A 19,195-nucleotide genomic window follows, 5' to 3' on the forward strand; every position below is an offset into this window, starting at 1 on the left:
GGAGGGCTTAGGGACAATAAAGAGTAAATTAATGATTCAGATAGTTATACTTTTCTCTTACTCCTATGTATATTTTCCCTCTTTTTACCTGTGTACATTCTTACTGCCTGTGTAGTTGTCTGTTGATGAGTTCTTTATTCCCTTAGTGCTCTAAACACCAGAGCCTAAGTAATTGAAAGCAAAATGCTTATCAGAAGTAGATGAAACAACAAAACCTAGTTGGAAAAGCACCCCTTTCGGTTTTATAGAGAAGGAGGTGTTCTTTTACTAAATGGAAATGGCTTATTTTATCACCTACTAGAATACATTTTTGTTACTATTAAATAGTCATATCACTATAGGGAGATGATTTTGATTTTACTTTGGTTTTCACCTGGTTCCACAGTTTCTGGCTGCTATTTCCTTCGCATCCCCCCCCCCCCAATTTCTATTTGGTAGGCTAAATGAGATCTTGGAATATTTTATAGTTTAGTCTCTCAGCAAGACTCTTAGGGGTTTCCTTGAGGGTTGTGAACATTGTAGCTGTATTGTAGCACTACTGTAGCAATAAAGGGATATAGTCTGAATCGGGAATGTAATTGTCAGTGGGATCTAGGGCAAATGTCTGAATCCATGAAGAGAACCCACATATTTTGACAGTTTTATCAGGATAGTCCTAGAATTTATAGAAGTGGGGATGGGGGAGAGGATGAGAGCCAAATGGACTAATGCTGAGTGCCTCCCATGTTTTGAGATGTTCTATGAATTTAATCTCATTTAATCCTCACAGCAATCCTGTGTGAGTAGGGATAACTACTCCTGTATTATAGGCTTGAGTCATAGAACTAAGAAGTGAAGCTAGAGTTAGAACACAAGTTTTTCTGTTGCCGAGGGCTATTCTACATCAACATTTTCTCACATAGCTAATCTTACAGTGTTGTCACTGGCTACTTGCTTCATAAATTAAAAAACCTTAAATAGTCTGGAACTTTTTATTGCAAAATGTAGGTGAAGAGTAAGAAGCTTTGCTTTTTATGTATTAATTTTTTTTATAGTTACTTCTTTTTGAGAGAGAGCAAGAATGCCTCCGTGCCCTCTTATGCAGTGGTTGGGAGGACCAGAGGGAGAGAGAATCTTAAGCAGACTCCCTGCTGAGTGCAGAGCCCAGCTGAGCTCTATCCCACAACCCCAAGATCATGACCTGAGCCAAAACCAAGTGTCGAACACTTAACTGACTGAACCACCGGGGCCCCCCGGATGCTTGCTTTTTAAATTTTTAAGAAACACAAAAAATATTTGAGAGGAGTTTTCTTTGTTGCGATATGTCATTCTTGTTTCATGTTTTAAGAATATTTAAGGAATGAGTGAATATTTCATTTTATTCTCTATGATAACATGTAACATATACCTTGATATATTGATTAAAAATAGAGGATACAAATTGTACAACTTTTTAAAGAAGGTTTAATACCTTATTCCTTTTAGTTAATAAAACATTTCCTTACTATTCAGAAATCAATTAGTATTCTAAACTAATTGCCAAAATAAGCTGTTTTATTAAAAAAAATATTTTTGGAAAGACACTTCTTTTAATAAGCTAATTTGAATGACCAGTCTTGTTGTACCTTGACTTGTAATAATGAAAGAAGAGGTACAGAGAGCTGTTTTATTTGAATAATAGACTTGCCAATTAGCCATCAAGTGCTTCCATCTGTGAAATTGTTGATCAGATGGGTTAGCTGGGATGTTTCCAGACTAGGGCATCATAAATGGCACTTGAAAACTGTCACTTTGATGATGAGGTTTCAAGTATTACACGGCTTGATGCTGTGGAACCTTTTTTTCCTTTTGCAGTACCATGTTTTTTTAGAACATACTGATCCCACTTATGAATTCTGTGGCATCAAGAGAACTTGGAAGACCTGCCACTGATATAAAGTTCTGCTTAATCTGCTGCTCTGGCCTGTGCTGAGATTGGTTTTAAACCAGAGTTTTAACAGCTTCTTTAATGGCCTGCACAGTAATGTTGGTTGGTGATCTGACTGGCACAGACAGGCGATGCTCACTTCCCATAGGCTATGGAGCTGACACACACTGGCAAGTTTCTTTGAACTTTCCCATAATATAAACTCATTTTCAGATGTCTCCTTCCCTTAAATAAATGTGTGGTAGTCTAAGGCCACATAGATTTCTACATGTAGCAATTGTATGAAATGAATTTAACATCTGCCCTATAATTTTTTTAGGATTTAAATTACTTATTGGTAATTCTTGCATTTTAAAATTTGTTTAGTAATTTAGAGATACACATTTCTGGAAAGAGTCATCATACGTTTTTTTCCTCACTATGCCACATCTTCCTTTCTTGGTCTTTTATTTTGCAGGATATTTTCCTTAGTAAGTTGCCTTCTTTGAATGCTTGTGGATATGAGTAGATTGTGGAGTCCCTCTCTGATCCCCAGTTTGTGTAGGGACAAATTTGTGTCTTTGCCCCTTTGTGAACACCAGAGTGGCTTTCTCTCTGCCCTGGCACAGATACTTAATCCATACTCACTGAGAAAGGTAGTATATATTGGGCAGCGATGAAAGGCCACATTCTGGAACTAGACTTGATCTGAATAGTGGCTGAGATCCATGGAAGAGGAAAAGAGAGTGACAATACACTGTCATTGTGCAAGGAAGTGGATGTTTGGGATCTTATTCCAATTCATTTTTCTTCCAGGGTATATTTTTGTACATTAGCATCATCCCCAGGCCCTTCAGCCTCCCTGAGCTATCTCCCAGTGAGAAAGTATCAGTTCAAATGTTTTGTTGTTTGTTATTATGGATTACCTGATGACTGCCTTTTATATTCTCAGGTTTGGCTGTTATTCCCTCTCCCATCTCCTAGGCAAAAATGTCCAGTAGTTAGTAAATAACACTGATTAAGCAACAGGTTTCCATCTCACAGGTGAAGAGATTGAGGCATATAATAGTAAAGTAACTTATGACCTTTGAAGGAAAAAATACGATTTCGGAGTAGAACTGAAAGACTTGCTTTCAAATGCTCCTCTGTAAGCATTAAACAGCAGTATGAGAAAGGGAGAAGAGAAATAGATGTGGCAGTGTGACCCATGCCTTCCTTCCCCAAAGAATATAATTTCCCCTGGGCTTTTTGACCACAGCCTCTCTTTAATGCTCTGTAATGCTTTTTCTTCCAATTTTTTTTTGTCTGTCCCTGTTTCTTTAATTCCTCTAAATGGCAACTCTGTAGTTGGTTGGTATCCCAAATAGTTGTTATGAATAAACAAATGCTTAATGCAGTTAAGGTAGTGGTTAGGAGTATTTCTAGGAAATCTTGAAGAGATGTTTTCTGTCCCTTAATCTCTATTGGTTATGCCTCAGAACTTCTTGAGCCTTTTATGCTTCTTACTAGCATAAATCAAGGAGTTTAAGAATGAAACAAGCTATTTTTAAATAGGTAGTTACTTTTATTTTTATTTATTTATTTTAAAGATTTTATTTATTTATTTGACCGACAGAGATCACAAGTAGGCAGAGAAGCAGGCAGAGAGGAGGAAGCAGGCTCCCTGCTGAGGAGAGAGCCCAACTCGGGGTTCAATCCCAGGACCCTGAGATCATGACCTGAGCCAGAGGCAGAGGCTTAACCCACTGAGCCACCCAGGCACCCCTAAATTTTTAATTTAATTTTAAAAATTTAAGTTTAAATAGCTCCATGTAGCCAGTGACTACCGTATTGGACAGTGGCATGCACCTACTTAATAGTATATCCTGGATATTGTCCCTTCCCATATTCAGTACATAAAAAGCTACTTCATTTTTCTTTAAGTGATTGTTTGCTGTTTCCTTTTATGGAGGAGCCATGACTTACTTAACCAGTCCTCTATTGATATACACTTAGGTCATTTCCTGTATTAATGTTTTCAAAAAGATATTTACTGCGACATTGGCAGCTTTAAAATTAGGCTTCACCACTTAATCTTGATCACCATGGGCACATTGGTTAACATCTTTGAGCCTCAGCTTCCTCATTTTACTATAGGCATAATAGTACTCACTTTGCAGGATTACGTGATTATAAGAAGTAATGTTAGATAACAGACCTGCAGTGCTAGGAGCTCATATTAGGAGTAGTAGATAATGATAGCCTTATTGTTAACTTATTTTAACAGTGAGACCATAACAAGCCCAGAGGCCTATTAAATGTTGAATTATGGCCGAACATTCAAAAGGCTTTGCTTAGCTCAGTTTAGGTTTGTAAGTACAGATAGTTTCTACCTTTTATTCACTTGACTTCTCTGAATTTTACTAGCCATATGTAGATTACTTTTCATATGCTAATTTAGAACTTTTGTATATCAGCTGGCAAAATTGTACATTTCAAGCTTTTCCATAGTGCCTTCCTTGTCAGACAATGGTTAAATTTAAGCAGGGTCACTGGCTTTTTTTTTTTGGTAGTCGACGTACAACATTATAATTAATTTCAGATGTACCACATAGTGATTTAACATTTCTTTGCATTGTGACATGATCTAGTTACCATCTGTCACCAATGTTGTCATAATGTTATTAACTATATTCACTGTGCTGTACACTGCATCCCCACATCTTACCTCTTTTATAACTAGAAGTTTGTACCTTGTAATCTCCTTCCAACTATTTTGCCCATTCTCTGTCTACCCCTCTTCCCTGGCAACCATGAAATTGTTCTCTAAGAGTCGGTTTCTGTTTTGTTTTGTTTTATTTGTTTGTTTTGTTTTTAGATTCCACACAAGGTGAGATTATGTGGTATTTGTCTTTCTCTGACTTATTTCACTTAGCGTGATACCCTATAGTTCCATCCATGTTTTTGCAAATGGCAAGATTTGATTCTTTTTTATGGTTGAGTAATATTTCATGTATCAATACCGCATCTTTATCCATTCATCTATCAATGTATGCTTAGGTTGATTTCCATATTTTGGCTCTTGTAAATAATGCTGCAGTGAACATAAAGATGCATATGTCTTTTTTAATTAGTGTTTTTGTTTTCTTCTGATACATACCCAGAAGTGGAATTGCTGGTTCATATGGTAATTGTATTTTTAATTATTTGAGGAACTCCATACTGTTTTTCATACTGGCTGTACCAGTTTACATCCCCACCAGTGATGCATAAGGGTTCTGTTTCCTCCACATCCTTGCCAATATTTGTTATTTCTTGTCTTTTTCATAATAGTCATTCTGACAGCTGTGAGGTGGTTTTGATTTACAGTTCCCTGATGATTAGTGATGTTAAGCATCTTTTCATTTGTCTGTTGGTCATCTGTATGTTTTCTTTGGAAAAATGTCTGTTCATAACCACTGCCCATTTTTTAATACATGTGCTGCTGAAGTGAGCACTCTGCCCGTTTTTCAAAACATATTTATTTATTTGAGAGAGAGCGTGCGAGCAGTGAGGAGGGGCAGAGGGAGAAAGAGAAGCAGACTCCACAGTGAGCAGGGAGCCCAATGTGGGGCTCAATCCCGGAACCCCATGATCATGACCTGAGCCAAAGGCAGAGGCTTAACTGACTGAGCCACCTAGGTGCCCCTGCCCATTTTTTAGTTACATTGTCTTTTGATATTGAGTTGTGTGGATTCTTTGAATATTTCAGATATTAACCCCTTATCATTTATATCATTTGCAGATATTTTCTCCCATTCAGTAGGTTGCCTTTTTGTTTTTTAGGGTTTACTTTGTTGTGCAGATTCTTATTTTGATGTAGTCCCGTTTGTTTATTTTTGCCTTTGTTGCCCTTGCCTGAGGAGACATCTGAAAAAAAAATATTGCTCATATTGATGTCCAAAAGCTTACTGCCTATGTTTTCTTCTAGGAGTTTTATGGCTTGTGATCTTTAATCTGTTTTAAGTTTATTTTCACATATGGTATAAGAAAGTGGTCTCGTTTCATTCTTTTGTATGTAGTTGTCCAGTTTCCCCAATACCATTTATTGAAGAGACTGTCCTTTCTCCATTGTATATTCTTGCCTTCTTTGTTGTAGATTAACTAATTGTATAACTGTGGGTTTGTTCTGGGCTCTTTTGATCTCTGTGTTTGTTTTTGTGCCAGTACCATACTCTTTTGACTACTATAGCTTTGTTGTATTGTTTGCACTCAGATTGTGTGATACCTCCATCTTTTTTGTTCTTTCTCTAGATTGCTTTGACTATTCAGGGTTTTTGTGGTTCCCTACAAATTTCAGGATTATTTGTTCTAGTCCTATGGAAAATACCATTGGCATTTTGATAGGGATTGCACTGAATCTGTAGGTTGTTTTGGGTAATATGGACATTTTAACAGTATTAATTCTTCAGTCTTTAAGCATGGAGTATCTTTCGACTTGGATGTGTCATCTTCAGTTTCTTTCATCGGTGTCATATAGTTTTCCGAGTACTGGTCTTCCACTTTCTTGGTTAAATTTATTTCAGGTGTTCTTTTGGTATAATTGGAAATGGGATTCTTAATTTCTTTCTGACAGATCATTAATGTTGTATAGAAATGGAACAGATTAATTGCAGGTTTGTTGAATTTATTTAATAAATTTAAATAGAATTTTTAATTTTACTTTCAATTTATTTAATCTTTATATATTTATATATTTTATTTATTATTTATTTTAAATTAAAATTAAGTAGATTTAAATAGATCTAAATAAATTTAAATTGAACTTATTTATTTAATGGTTTTTATGGAGTCTCTAAGTTTTTGTATATATAGTATCATGGCATCTGCAAATAGTGACAGCTTTACTTCTTTTCCAGTTTGGATGCCTTTTATTTTTCTTGTCTGATTGCTGTGTCTAGGCCTTAGAATACTATGTTGAATTAAAGCAGGTCACTGTTGTTAATATAACATTGTATTTAAATATTTTATGGATTGGAATATTGATGAAAAACGGGAATATAAAAAGGCTGTGGTACTATTTAGAAGGGGCCATAGGTCCTAAAATTATGGATAATGGAAGCATATTATGAGTGTGGGTATAAATTTTTTTCTTCAGTATTTTCAATGACATTTCTTATTTGAAATAAAACCCTTAGAATTATATGGAAAAAGTAAACCTCTTTGAAACTATTTATCACAGGTGATTTTTATATTTGTAGTACACTAGAAAGAAGTTCATTTTAAGTTTATCTTCACTTTATTTTTTTATAAACATTAAGATCTATTATCAACCCTGTGTACTATCATAAGAATGATTTACTTATTCAGAGTTATTTAAAGAAAAATTAGATTAGTTTTTTAAAACCAGTAACCAGAATTTTTACAAGTATACAGATTCGGAATCAGTCTCAGGCATGCTGTATGTCTGTATATACTGTGAAGAAATTTGCTGACTTTGTTGTTTTGTTATTTTTTAATCTGTGTGCCTAACAGGCATGCTTATGAGTGAAACTCAGTTAAAGGAAAGACAAAGTATTATCCTTTATATATCTAAATTTAGTGTTTATTTCTAAAGCATATCTATATTATTGATGTTAGAATTACTGTTTTTTGACAGACATCAATAACTTAAGTATAAAAAGTATATTGTTAAAAATAGGGAGAGTAGTAGCAGCTGTGTGCCAGGTACCTTACTAATGCAGTATCTGATGTTCTATCATTTAATACTCACAGTAATCAGTACTATGGGTATGAGAAACCCCAATTCACAAGAGTCTTAGTTTTAAGCAATGAGGCAGTGATATAACCTCATATTTATTCTTTCTGATTCCAGAATATCTATTCCCCTTACCAATATTTTGATTTGGGAGGGGGTTTTATCAGATTGTTGATAGGCATTGTCATTTTTTTAATATACTGAATTTATAAGAATGATTCAGTGCAGATGGTCATTTTTATTCATGGTGATGGGCTCAGGGATGCCTGTGCAGATGACATTGAGCAGTAAGTCATAATATTTTTCATTGTGTGAACAGCTAACATTTGCAGTAATTGAAAAGATGTGGTATAGCAGAAAGTGGATTAGACCTGATGTACCTCCTGACCTGTAGCTTGCATAGTTATTTAAATTATCTATGTTTATTTGCCAGTGTGTATGCTCAGTAGAAGTATGATTATACCTAACTACATTGTTTGAAAGATCAGTTAAAAATGAGAGGATTTAAAAATGTTTTGTAATCTGAAAGATTAAAACTTGGTCTCTAAATGCATAATGTTGTGGTGAGTTTTTGAGCCTTGAAGCATCCCTAAACTAGACTTCTCTCCTTTGACCAGAATATTTCCCTAACAACTTTTGGAATTAATTATCTTTGGAACTACAAATCAAGAGATGTGGAGTTTGGAAACTGCTCTGTGTGTGTGTGTGTGTGTGTGTGTGTGTATACACAGGAGCTATAATTCAATCACATTGTAGGTGGAGTCAGGAATTTTTTTTTTTTTTTTGGAAGATAGAAAAGCTGCTCTTAAAATGTTTTAATTGGGCATTTCTGAATGAACGCTATTTTTGACTGATACATGAATTTGCTGAGCTACTACACCATATCGTATTATCTATCCTATTCATAAGCCTTTTTCTATTTTATGCTTACAAAAGTTTTATTTTGTAGTTGCTGTACTTGAGAATTATCACAAGAGGCAGTATATGATCACAGAAATCATTAAGTAACTTTACAATATTCTTTGAGTTATAAGAATTTAGGATAGGAATATATATATGCTTTTTTCTTTTGCTTTTATTTGCTTTATTGAAATGTAATTGGCATGCACTAAACTATACATACATAAAATAAATTTGATGAGTTTTGACGTCAAAGTTTTGACTTAAAGAACCATCACTACAATCATGATGGGAACATCGATCACTCCCCAAATTTATTTAGGCCCCTTGATAGTCCCTCTTTTATATTCTTCTCCATTCTCCAAGTAACCACTGATCTGTTGCCATTATCCATTAGTTTTCATTTTCTAGAATGTTAAGTGAATGGACTCATACAGTAGTAGTATGTCCGGCTTTTATACCTTAAAGTATTTTGAGATTCTTCTAAGTGTGTATCAATAGCTCATTTCCTTTTATTGCTCAGTGGTATTTCATTGGATCAATATACCACACTTTATCTGTTTACCTGTTTACAGCTGTTTTGGTATTTTCTAGTTTGGGGCTGTTTTAAATAAAGCAATAATGGAACATTATGTACATGTTCATTTCTTTTGGGGAAACACCTAAGAGTGGAATGACTGGATCATACAATGGATATATATTTAACTTACTGAAAAACTGTCAAACGTGTTTTCCAAAGTGGTTGTACCATTTTACACTCCTACCAGCAGGGTATGAGTTCAAGTTCCTCCACATCCTTGCCAACACTTGGTACGGTTAATCTTTTTTAATTTTAGCCATTGTAATAGGTAATAGTATCTGATTGTGGTTCTAGTTCACACACTTCCTTAGTGACTAATGATATTGAATACCATTTCATGTGCTTATTTGCTATCCATATATCTAGTGAGGTCTTTATTCAAGTCTGTTGTCCAGTTTTTACTGGACTGTTTTATTTGTGAGTTTTGGGAGTTCTTTATATCATTTAGATACAACTCCTTTATCAAGTATGTAATTTGCAGATATTAGTTTTTTACTCTGTTAGTGTTTTTTGAAAAGCAGAGTTTTTAAATTTGAAGTCTAATTTATTAAATTTTTGTTATAAGGTATACTTTGGTATATCTAAGAAATCTGTGCCAACTCAGGATCACAAAGATAGTCTCTTATGTTTTCTTCTAAAAGTTTTCTAGTTTTAAGTTTTATATTTATGTCTGTGATCCATTTTGAATTTTTTATATATGATGTAAGTTGTGAATCATGTTCATATTTTAAAACATTTTTTGCATGTGGTTATCCAGCTCTTGAAGCAACATGTATTGAAAAGATTATCTTTTCTTTACGTTTTATTTGCACCTTTATTGAAAATGAGTTGTCCCTGTATGTATGACTGTTTCCAGAATCTGTTCTATTTCATTATCTGTCTGTCTTGGGTTTTAAAGCTAATACATTGTCTTGGATAGTGTAGCTCCATAATGTGTTGAAATAAAGTTCTATTAGTCCTCCAGTTGTTCTTTTTAACAGCATTGTTTTGGCTATTCTAAGGTCTTCTGCATCTTCATACAGACTTTAAAATCAAGTATGTTAATTTATATAAGTAAAAACTTGTTGGTATTTTAACTGATGGTGTATCAGATCTATACATCAATTTGGGGAGAACTGATATCTTAACAGAATTGAGATTTATGAGCCATGAATGCAGTATATATCTCTTTATTAAGGTTTTAACTTTTTCTCAACAATTTTTGTAGTTATTAGTGTATAAAATTTTCACATTCTGTCGTATTTATGTCTGTTTCATATTTTTGATGCTACTATAGCAGTATTTTATTTCAATGATTATGTTGTCTGTGAAAGAGACAGTTCTTACTTCTTTTTTTCCAGTCTGGATTCCTTTAATTTCTTATTTTGCTGAATTGATTGGAACCTTCAGTAAAATGTTGATAACATTCAGTAAAATGTTAAAGTGGACTTTTTTTTTTTTTTAAGATTTTATTTATTTATTTGACAGACAGGCAGGCAGAGAGAGAAAGGGAAGCAGGTTCCCTGCTGAGCAGAGCGCCCGATGCGGGGCTCAATCCTAGGACCCTGGGATCATGACCTGAGCCAAAGGCAGAGGCTTTAACCCACTGAGCCACCCAGGTGCCCCTAAAGTGGACTTTTTTGACTTGTTCCTGATCTTAGGGGAAAGCATTTGCTATTTTACCATCAAGCATATTAGCTATGTGGTTTTTTTTTTTTTTTCTCTTTCTAAATTATTTTATTCAAGAAGATGGGGAGGACGGACAGGGGACTGAGCTGAGCCCTGAGTCCCTGAGCTATGTGGTTTTTAATAGATGGTCAGGTTACAGAAGGTTACTATTTTTTACTTTATTTACTTTCCATGTGGAGTGGATATTGGGCTTTGTCATTCTTTTTTTGCTTTTGTTGAGATGATCATACTGAATATAATGAGCTTCTTTAATACTTGTAATACTCTTTGCTCTGAAGTTGTTAGATATTGACATAGACACTCCGGCTTTCTTTTTGACTGGTGTTATTGTGATACATATTTTCCAGTGAACTTATTTGGGTCTTTATTTAACCTGCTTGTAGTACCTTTCTTGTAAGTAGCATATAGGTTTGTCTTCAATTCAGTCTGATAATCTTGGCTTTTTAATTATGATATTTAGGTCATTTACATTTAATGCAGTTATTGATATGATTACATTTAAATCTGTCATATTACTGTTTACCTATTTTTCTCACTTGTTCTTTTGTGTTATTTTTTCCTTTTCTGCCTCCTTTTAGATTGAATTTTTAAATAATTCTATTATGTCATCTTTGTTGGATTTCTAGCTATAACTTTCTTGTTAGTTTATTATTTGTTTTAGGATTTATAGTATGGATTTTTTTTTTTTAAGATTTATTTACTTATTTGGGAGAGAGAATGCATGCATGTACAAGTTGGGGGGGAGTGCCCTGTAACACAAAAAAGTTTTTTAATTTGTATTTAAGTTCTGTATATCAGTTTTCTCTTATAACATGCCTTTGATATTATACCAAGAAATTGCTGTCTAACCACAGTTCATGAAAAATTATTCCTCAGTTTTCTTCTAAGAGTTTAATGATTTTAGCTCTTTTTAAATTTATTTGAGAGAGCAAGCATGATTGGAGTGAAGAGGGGCGGAGGAAGAGGGAGAAGCAGACTACCTGCTGAGCAGGGAGCCCAATGTGGGCCTTGATCCCAGGGCTCCGAGATTATGACCTGAACTGAAGGCAGATGCTTAACCAACTGAGCCACCCAGGCTCCCCTGTGATTTTAGCTATTACTTTTTGGGGTGTGTGTGTGTGTGTGTGTGTGTGTGATCCACGATGTGTATGGTGTGAGGTGGGAATCTTGTTTTTGCATGTAGATATTCTTAGCACCATTGAAAAGACTCTCTTTCCATTGAATTGTGTTGGTCCCTTTATGAGAGACCCGTTGACTTTTATTTCTGAACTTCCAATTCTGTTTTATTGATCTCTGTATTTATTCTTGTTATTCTATAATGCTTCTAAGATTTTTCCTTATCACTAGTCTTTAGTTACATGCATTGATGAGGTTTTCTTTGTGTTTCTTGTTCTTGTAGTTCTTTGAGATTCCTATATCTGTAGGTTTATTATTTTCATCAAGTTTCAACAAATTTTGATACTACTTCTTTAAATATTTTTCTGTTCTCCTCTCATTCCCCCACCCTTTCAAGGATCCGAAAGACATATATATTTTTCTCCTTGTAGTTGTCCCATAGCTCATTTATGGCTCTGTTAATTTTTTTCCTATCATTTTGGACTCTGTTTCATTTTCTATTCCTATGTCTTCAGGTTAATTTATTTTTTCTTTTGTAAGATTAAATCTTCCATTAATCCCATTCAGTGTATTTTTCATCTTAAAATATATATTTTTTACCTTTTGGCCACTCACAGACACCAGAGTTAAAGCTCTATCAAGCCTCTCTAAATTCACCCCTACTTCATCCCATTGCCACTGACTTATTGCAGTTTTTACCTCAGGAACTTTGATTTGGGCCATTTTTTGTCTTCCATGTCTCCACTTTTTACCAATTATAATAACATTTTAGTGTCCTTGTCTGCTAATTTTAACATCTTTGTCAGTTTTAGATTGGTTTCAGTTGATTGATCTCCTCATTGTGGGTCATATTTTCTTCTTTGCATGCCTAGTAATTTTTCACTAGTGCCTGCCTGAATTTTGTCTTGTATGCTGGCTGTTTTTTACTTTTATAAATATTCTTGATATTTGTTAAGAGATGCAGTAAGTTACTTGGAATCTGTTTGATTCTTTCTAGTTTTGCTTTTAAATATTATTAGGTAAATCTGGAGTAGTTCTTAGACCCTTCTGTCTAGTCGATGCCTTTGCATTTGGAAGTTTTTCAGTTTGGTTAGTGGGAACAGACACTATCTTCAGTGCTATGTGAGAGGTAGGTATTCTTCTCTCTAATTCTTTCCCCAGCTTTTGGTAGTTTCTTTACACAAATGCACTTAGCAGTACTAAGCTGAATTACTCAGGGAGGACCCTCAAGATCTCCAGGGTTTTCTCTCTTAGCAACCATTTTCTTAGCTATTATCAGTACTCCATCCTGATACCTCTAGCTTCTTTGGTTACCTAGTCATCTTAGCTCCATCACCTCAACTCAGGGAGTCCACTAGACTCTTCCTGGTTTCCCTTCTCCTACACTGTAGCCCAGAAACTGTCCTAAGGCAATATGCTTGGGTTGTAGTAGGGCTTTCCTCTGTGTTTTACAGTCCTCAGATACCACTCTCCTTTGTTGCCCAATCAGCCATGTCCTACAAACTGTTGTTTTTTATAGTTTCAACTATGTTTATTTGTTTTAGGTGGGAATGTAAATTCTCTGTTACTTTATCTTAGACATCAGCAGATCTCTCTTATTTATTTTTTGATGGCAAGAACTTGTATTGGACTAGGTATTCTAGAGGAGTTTCTATTTTCTACTTGAACTTCATAGAGATCAGTATTGTACTGAAGAAAATATGCTGAAACTGAATAGTTAATTGAAACCATGTTAACTGAAAGTATTGTTCTTTCTGAGCATTCAGAGGTAGTAAATAAACAGATAGGTTGAGACATATATTGCTTAATGGACGCATAAAATTGAAAGTGTAGGGTTGGATTTCTTAAACAAGATAGCACAAATACCAATGGATAGATTGATAAATTAATTTACATTGAAATTTAAAATTCATTTTCCTGTAAAAAACAGCACTGTAGAATAGTTAGCATTTATTGAACACTTACATGTGCCAGACACTGTTCTAAGTACTTTAAATATATTAACTCAGGTACTCTTTACAACAACTGTATGAAGTTGAGTTATGTCATAATCCTCATTTTTCAGATTCAGCTGAGACATGAAGGTAAAAAGCAAAATGGTAAGCCACAGATTGGGAAAGAGGTATCTAACTTAGTGGGCAGAGCAGTAGTTATCTGTCTATATATATTTAGCTTCTACAGATCAGAAAGAAAGATGTCCATTTTTAAATGGGCAAAAGATTCAAACATTGGAAGAAGCATGAATGGTCTATAAAAGTATATAACTAACCACCTTGGAGAAGCAGTTTGGTAAAAATCTAGTAATGATAAAGACTGGCCTGATCTACAACCTAGTAGATCTTTTCCTAATTATGTTCCCTAGTGAACATCTCCCACATGGACAGGAGAACATTCATAACAGCATTGTTAATAACAGGGGTTGTTATCCTTTCCTTAAAGGGCCAGATAGTAAATATTTTAGGCTTGTGGACCAAATGGTCCGTACTTAATTCAGCTCTGCCACTGTAGTGTTAAAGCAACCATACATAATAATAAATAAAATAATACATAATACATAAATAAAAAAAAAATGAATGGGCCTGGCTGCATTCCATTCATTCCAGAATGAAGTTCTGAAAACTTCATTTTCAGAAACAGTCAGCTGGCTCACCCACAGGCTATAGTTTGCTGATCTCTATTTTAATTGTCCATCAATAGGAGAATGTATACATAATTTTGCTTAAGAGTGGAATTTTATAAAGTACCTGATCTTCACATGCCAACATGATTAATCCACGCTAATATAATGAATAAAGCAATGGAGAAATAGTACATTGTATATGAAATTTTTATATAGAATTTAAAACATACAAATACTATAATACTTCTTTTTATCTGTATATACTTTTATAGTGAAAGTATAAAGAAATGTATGATAATGACCAAAATTAGAGTAGAGTAGGGGTATGGAGAGGATGCAGTCAGTCGGAGAGGATGGAGTCAGAGAGGATGACAAAGGAACTTCAGCCCAACTGTTTTAATGATGTTTTATTTCATAAACTGGGTAATGAGTATATTGCATTAATACTAGATCTTTTTGTACCTCTTAAATATTTTATGTGTTAAAAAGAAGCAGCGTTTAAAAGTAACAAACTAACAATGACTAGAAAAAAATTAGTTCTTCATGCTGTGGATGGTTGTCAAACTTGGCCCTCTCTTCCTCTCAACTGCTGATGCAGAGGCCTTGTTGGCCTCTCTCATGCCCTAGAAAGCAATTTTCTACTCTTAGGCCTAAGACAGATCAGTTCTCTAAATGAAATACCCTTGTGCCCAGTCTGCTGCCTGCTTGGTTTACTCTCTGTTTCTTGTTCTCTTTCTAGTATACTTCAAGTATATTAGTTTCCTTTTCTGTAGCCTCTCATTTATTCTGCCTTTTGGATATATTTATCCTTCTGGGAGAAGGGATCTAAAGTTCTTAATGGAGACCACAGAAGCAAAGGATTGCCTTTGGCATTTTCATGTATGCTTGGCTCACAGAGGCATCAGAATGCCTGCTGCTGGCATGTTTGTGGGTGAGATAGTGATCAAAAATAAAAGCTAAAACTGCATTTATTTATAAAGAGATTGAAGAGTTATTTATTGAGCATCTTTTGTGTGGGTTTTGGGTAATCTTTATCTAGTGTGGGATTCTTTCAGTTATGTCCATAGATAGCTTTCTCTTTTTGACTTTTCTATTAAGACGTTCTAACAGGGAGCAGTAGTAATATGCAGAGCACTCCCCCAGATGCTGTGGTGGAGCTACAAGCAAATGGAGACTTAATGACATAATAGTAAGAAGAGTTTGTAGCAAAGAAGATCTAGGAGAGCTAAGGACCACTGCTCAGGGCCTGCATGGAGAGTTTACTGTCAGCTAGACTTGGGACAGAGGTTGGAGAGACCAGCAGGACACAGTGTACTCTGAACTATGAATGTTTTGTTGCCTAAAGTAAAAGACATATATGTTGGTTATTGAATGATTATTTTAGCATTTGGTAAGAGAAGACATTTCAAAGTAGATGCTGATTTCTAACAAGATAGGAATGTGTATATATAATTAAGATGATAACTTCATTTATATTCTTATTAGAGGGAACTGAGTGACCTTTGGTCAGGGTGCTTTTACTCTTAAAAGTATTACTTATTTAAAGACAAAGAAGTAGCATTAGGTTGTGTTTTTTTAAAGATTTATATATCTATGGGGAGGGAGAGAGGGAGGGGGGGAGAGAGAGAGAGAGAGAGAGATTACCTCCTGATCTTCAATCAACCATAAGCTCCCAGATTCGTCAGAATTATTCCACCGAGGTGGAGGCCGCCGTCAACCATCTGGTCAACATGCATCTGCGGGCCTCCTACACCTACCTCTCTCTGGGCTTCTATTTCGACCGTGACGATGTGGCTCTGGAAGGTGTGGGGCACTTCTTCCGCGAGTTGGCTGAGGAGAAGCGGGAGGGCGCTGAGCGTCTCTTGAAGATGCAAAACCAGCGCGGCCGCCGCGCCCTCCTCCAGGACGTCCAGAAGCCGTCCCAAGATGAGTGGGGGAAAACCCTGGACGCCATGGAAGCTGCCCTGGTTCTGGAGAAGAGCCTGAACCAGGCCCTTCTGGATCTGCACGCCCTGGGTTCTGCCCGCACAGACCCCCATCTCTGTGACTTCCTGGAGAACCACTTCCTGGTTGAGGAGGTGAAACTCATCAAGAAGATGGGCGACCACCTGACGAACCTCCGCAGGCTGGCTGGCCCCCAGGCTGGGCTGGGCGAGTATCTCTTCGAGAGGCTCACCCTCAAGCACGACTAGGAGCTCCGGAGACCAGCAGCATCCTTTGAGGAGCCCTCGCTGACATCCGTGCCTCAGCCTCTCCCTGCAGCCAGAGGCAGCTTTGTAACCACCCTGGAGCCCTCTCCCAAGCCCTGGACCAAATGGAAACAATAAAGCTTTTTGCAGCAAAAAAAAAAAAAAAGAGAGAGAGGGAGGGAGAGAATTCTCAAGGGGAGAGAGAGTATCCTCAAGCAGTCTCCTGGCTGAGCTCAGAGCCCAAAGCTGGGCTCAATATTAGGACCCCAGGATCCTGACCTGACCCAAAACGACGTCAGCTGCTTAACTGACTGAGCCACCCAGGTGGTGGAAGAAGCAGCATTAGGTTTTTTGTTTTGTTTTTGTTTGTTTGTTTTGTTTTTTTTAAAGATTTTATTTATTTATTTGACAGACAGAGATCACAAGTAGGCAGAGAGGCAGGCAGAGAGAGAGAGGGGGAAATGGGCTCCTCGCTGAGCAGTGAGCCCGATGCGGGCCTTGATCCCAGGACCCTGGGATCATGACCTGAGCTGAAGACAGAGGCTTTAACCCACTGAGCCACCCAGGTGCCCCCAGCATTAGGTTTTGAAAAAGTTATGGATATGTGTAGTGATAATAAAGTTGCCTCTGGCTTAAGCTAGGCAGAACAAATAAAATGGGAAAGAGACTTACTAGATTAGAAAGTACTTAATAGGGTCCCGCTGGGTGGCATAGTTGTTTGAGCAGTGACTCTTGGTTTTGGCTCAAATAGAGCCCTGTGTTGGGTTCAGCGATAAGCAGGGAGAGTGCTTGAGATTCTTTCTCTCCCCCTCTCTCTCTGCCTCTCTGCCTCTCTGCCTCTGGTCTCCACGCCCAGCACTCCCACTTGCTGTCTCTCTCAAATAAATAAATCTTTTTAAAAGAGTACTTAATAGTCACTTGGAAATTGGGTTGCTGTATTTAGCAGAATAGAACAAGGGATGCCCAGGTAAGTTTGAATTCCATATGAACAATGAGTATTTTAAAAATAGAAGTATGTCCCAAATACTGCGTGGAATGTACATATTAAAAATACTCATTTATTTCAAATTCAAATTTAACTGAGAATTATGTATTTTTTTATTGGTCAGCTCTGCTTAGGAATAAAGAACTTCAGTGGTTTATATTGAGAAGGAAGAATACTAGTCCTACTAAGAATAGAAGTTACTGCGTTTAATTTTTAGTGAATAACTGATTGTCATCATGGTTTTTGGCAGTCTTAAATTTTTCCTCTTTAGACAGGCCTAAACCACTATTTGCAGATATATTAGATATAATGTTAATGTTATTAAAGTTGCATGAGATTTAATTTTAACTTTGTAATGTCAGGTCTTGCTTAATCAAGGTAATGGGAAAGAAAGATCACAGATCATTTCTAATAAGAGGAAAAACAAAATTAGGTAAAATGAGATGTAGATGGATTTCCTGTCCCTGTAACATTTATAGTTATCATCAGAGAGCTATGATGGTAGGCACTAAAATTCTGGTTTTAAGAAATGGATTCTGGAGATTTGGGATATGGCTTGAAGTTATTTTCTATCTTATTAGTGGTGTTAATATTTACCGAGCTTCCCCAGGAAAAACATGCAATCACAGTGTACTACTCCATTTCCTCTATACAGTTAGTCCTCAAGAATTGTAGTATAGGGTCTGTTTTCTAAAAGTCTCTTGAATATATTTCTTTTGTCGTTGCCTCTGCTTAATTCAGGCCTTTACATAATCTTTATCTGTACCCTTCTTGTCACAGTATCCCTTAGTAGATCTTTCTGCCACCAGAAATGCAGGTCCTTTTTAAAATACAGAACTAATTATTTTATTCATTTGTTTATAAACATCTTTTTTTTTTTAAGATTTTATTTATTTATTTGACAGAGATCACAAGTAGGCAGAGAGAGAGGGAGGAGAAACAGGCTCCCCGCTGAGCAGAGAGCTGGATGCGGGGCTTGATTGCAGGACCCTGAGGCCATGACCTGAGCCGAAGGCAGAGGCTTAACCCACTGAGCCACCCAGGTGCCTCCATTTAAACATCTTTCATCAGGCCTCAGTCATCTTCGCTGTAGGATAAACAGTCCTCAAGCGAAAGTGTAGTGTTTCTTGGGACAGGGAAGAGGAAGGGCCATCCCTCCTAAACGTGGATCAGAATCAACTAGAGCTTTCTAAAATTATATATATATGTATATATATTATATATATGCATATATATATAATATATATGCATATATATAATATATATACATATATATATTTATTTTTTTATTAGTATCCCATTGTTACTGGTGAAAATGGGTCTTCTCACTTAGGTATAACAAGGCAGAAAGAAGATTGAGGACTACTATGTGAACTGTTTTGTGGAATGGCTGCTTTGACCTTTTTGTGAGTTGATCTCTTGTCTAGATCTGTAGTCCTTCATGAATTGTCTTTTTCCAGCTTTATCTCTTGCTCCAACCTTCCCATATCCTAAACTAGCCATATTATACTATTTTATAATTCCTCAAGTATCCCA

General features: G+C 36.0%; 1 protein-coding gene and 1 pseudogene across 2 annotated transcripts in view; both read left to right on the plus strand.

Moving 5' to 3' along the window:
• Positions 1-19,195, plus strand: part of LOC111140976 (proteasome 26S subunit, non-ATPase 14) — a 101,228-nt gene that overhangs the window by 20,924 nt on the left and 61,109 nt on the right. The window lies entirely within an intron of this gene.
• LOC111142721 lies at positions 16,123-16,840 on the plus strand (annotated as a pseudogene). Its single transcript, XR_002640284.1, has one exon. The product of XR_002640284.1 is annotated as a ferritin light chain pseudogene (transcript).

The sequence above is a fragment of the Enhydra lutris genome, unplaced genomic scaffold, assembly GCF_002288905.1.
Source record: "Enhydra lutris kenyoni isolate GAN:26980312 unplaced genomic scaffold, ASM228890v2 scaffoldscaffold1, whole genome shotgun sequence".
Taxonomy (NCBI): domain Eukaryota; kingdom Metazoa; phylum Chordata; class Mammalia; order Carnivora; family Mustelidae; genus Enhydra; species Enhydra lutris.